This window comes from Gossypium arboreum, chromosome 10 (assembly GCF_025698485.1).
Source record: "Gossypium arboreum isolate Shixiya-1 chromosome 10, ASM2569848v2, whole genome shotgun sequence".
Lineage (NCBI taxonomy): Eukaryota > Viridiplantae > Streptophyta > Magnoliopsida > Malvales > Malvaceae > Gossypium > Gossypium arboreum.
Genome location: NC_069079.1, coordinates 97,485,155 through 97,488,689, shown reverse-complemented (window position 1 = coordinate 97,488,689; position 3,535 = coordinate 97,485,155).

The following is a 3,535-nucleotide window of genomic DNA, read 5'->3' as shown; positions in this document are numbered from 1 at the left end:
CCCCAAATTTCCCATTTCCAACAACACCAAGTCAATACACCTACAACAATCACACTTGTTTATCCTTTTCATTTCATCAGACCGATTTCACCCACCATAGCTACTCATTTTCTCTCAATCATTACGGTTTCTTTTAATTCCGGGCTTTCAAGAAAGCACCGAGCTCGCTCAAAATCTTTGTGAGAAAGAGGATCTGTTGGTTTAGGATATAACTTTTGGTTCATGAAGAAGCGACCCTCCGCATCAAGATAGTCAATCGCTGCTCCTAGAACCGGGGGAAGACTAAATGGGCGAAAAGAAGACATTCCGGGGGCGAGTGAATCAGGCTCTGTGCCAGTCAATCTAGTTGCTGGTTGATCTCCCTCAGGGCGAGTTGCTATTGTTGCTTCCTCTTTCGTTCAAGCGACATGAAGCAAATTGGTCCCAAACTGTATTAAGCAAATTGGCTGGATCTAGTAAAAGGAGGGTTCATAGCAAATGTTTAGTACGCTGAAGTTTGGTGCCGATGACAAAGGAGTTTTTTGCTAAATATTTTAAGAAAGCAAAATTCCAAGAAGAAACAGGTTCAGTTATCAAAACAGTTCACCTTAATTTGTTGGTTCTTAACAAGTTTTGGTGTTAATTTTGACTGCACATATTTGGAATTCGGTCATGCTGATTTTGTTTTTTCTTTTTTAATAACACTAGTAGCCAACAGTTAACCTTACTGTTCTTATACTTACACGTCTAATGGTTGCCTCTTGCATTTCAGGCACTTTATGTGATGAATCCTGATAAGTTCAGGGCATGTGAGTTTCTCATACGGTTCCATGAATGAGAGCATGGTGATAAGATAAAATTTTGTTAGCTTTTTATATAATTTTTACAGTTTCTTTTTTGTATAAAGTTTGGTCTTCTAAAAATCTTTCCTGTCTCAAACTCAACAGGTAGTCAATAAGCACTAAAACTGATTTTTCACAGTTTTTGTCTTCTATTTCAGGTATGTTAAGCTTCTCTTTTACCCTTTTTTTATTTTCTGTAATCTTTTGCTACTTTGGGTCTCCTGTAATATAAATTATTTCTATCTTTATTCATTTTCTTAAACAAAAACTATTAATTTAAGCATTGAAGAGTGATTGAAATGCAAACTTTGCTTGTTGTCCCTAGTTGCATCGGCAAACCATAGGTGCCTTAATTGAGTATGCTATCAACAATAGTTTATATCCCCACTGGTAGAGTCTTTCCAAATCAAGTAATTTGGATTAGAATTGAGACTGAAAAGTATACATGAATTCTGTCCATTGGTTCAACTCCCATTAAAATAAATGGATGCCCATGTTCCAACTCCACTGCTTTCCCATCTTAAAGCCAAGCAGAGTAAAAGCTTGGACCACTAGCATTGTGATGTCAAGAAGCAGTTGTAATACTTTGGTTAAATGGAGTTGCCTCGCAGAGGTTGGATCAAATTAAATACGGATGATTAATTATTATTCATGTTTGAGTGTTAATTACTTACAGTATATATTTAAATATAAATATTAAGTTGTATTAGCTTTTTTTTTTCTAGTTGTATGTGCATGTTATTTTTTAATTAAAATTTTGATGATATTTTAGATTTGAAATTTCGCATCAAGCATTGTCTTCTTGCTAATGTGTTGTTTGTTTAATGTTGTGGATGATGCAAGGTTTGTGAGAAAAAATAAGCTTTTCACTAACATTTTAACTTGATTTTAATCCTTTTCTCATTTATTTTTCTAAATTTGTAAAATAATATTCGATTTGAATATTATAGTTATTTTATTTTAGGTGAAATTATGTGTTTGAATTGGATTACTTATCGACTTGGGAGCATAATTTTATTAGGCAAAAACTATGGGTGAAAGATAATTACCTTAGCTGATTTGTAGACTTGTGGATTATTACCTCTTTGAATGTTGGTGCAAATTTGTTTCTAGTGCTAATATTTAATTTAATTTGAGTGTGAATTTAGTGATTATCGAGTTAATTACTTAAATTTAGTGAGGAGTGGAAATTTAGAATCTCTGATTGTGTATTTGATTGGTGGTTAAATAGGTGATGTGTCGGTCATGCATGATGTATCTGTTGATCTTGTCACTAATGCTATAGAAGGTTCCTAATTCCTTTTCTTATGTTGATTTTTTTTTTAAAAACTTTTGGCATTGTGTTAAACATATTTCTGCAACAGGTGTTTCTAGCCCACGGACTACAACTTGAGAAAATAAACAAAGCTTTAATATTTGATTGTAAATTGTCTTGCAACGTTTAGATGTTTTGTTGTTTTTATTAATTAACACTAGCAATGATCTTGATTTTCAAATTTCAACATCCTAATAACATGGTTTTTCAGGTTTAGGTAAGATCAATCCTTGGTGGATTAATCTTGCTGTTTCAGGTTGGAAGAACTGTATGAAAGAAATCAGTTAAATTGCTGCTATTAATGAGGTCCGGAAGTGAGTAAGTTGATGTTTGAAATATCTTTGTATGGTGGAGTGAATGCTGTTGTATATTGTTGCTCATTACCGAATTAATGTTGAAACTAAGCTAATTAAATGGTGGATATATAATTTGTTGTCGATTATGATGGAAATGACTATTAAATGTTTAAAATTCCTCTTATTTAATTGATGGCTGCTGTTGTTTAAATGCTGCAAATTGAAGTGTTTAAATGCTGTAAATTGAAGTGTTTAAATTTTGTAAATTGAAGTGTTTAAGTACTGCAAATTGAAGTGTTTAACTACTGCAAATTGAAGTGTTTAGTTGCTGGAAATTGAGATGTTTTATCGCTGTAATTGAGTTGTATAAATGTTGTTAATTGAGATGTTAAAGTGCTGCAAATTGAAGTGTTTAAATGCTGTAAATTGAAGTGCTTAAATGTTGTAAAATGAAGTGTTTTATGTACTACAAATTAAAGTGTTTAGTTGCTGGAAATTGAGATGTTTTATCGCTGCAAATTGAAGTGTTTAGTTGCTGGAAAAGAGATCTCTTTTCCTGCAATTTTGTAGTTAACGGATTTAGGTTTCACGTTACATTATTTTGTATGTTGTAGGTACATATTATGCACAGCCTTTTCAATGACTTCTGCATTAACAAACTGGAGTAGTGTACAAAAATCCTTTACACACTTTCAGACTATTCAAATCCATAATATTTTCCCCCCCTGTTTGTAGGTTCATTGGCATCTTGTCCTGATGAGAGTGTAGTTTATGAAGCTTTAAACTTTACATTGTCCTCCGGGGTATTAGAATTCCTAGTTCAAAACTTAGCAATTTGTCTTTTATAAAAGACCTTTCAATTTTCAATGTTGTTTAGGTTTGCAAACAAGATGCTGTATTTGGACTTGCTGTTAGTTTTGATTCTATATTTTTATTTTTATTTTTATTTTAATATTTAATAACTTGAGTTCTAACTTTTGAATTTTAATTGTGTTATTAATTTATTATTTTAAATTCTAAATTTGAATTCATCAAATTTTATATTTAATTTTAAAGTTAAAATTTTCATAGAAAATTTAATTTGATAATGAATTTTAATAGAA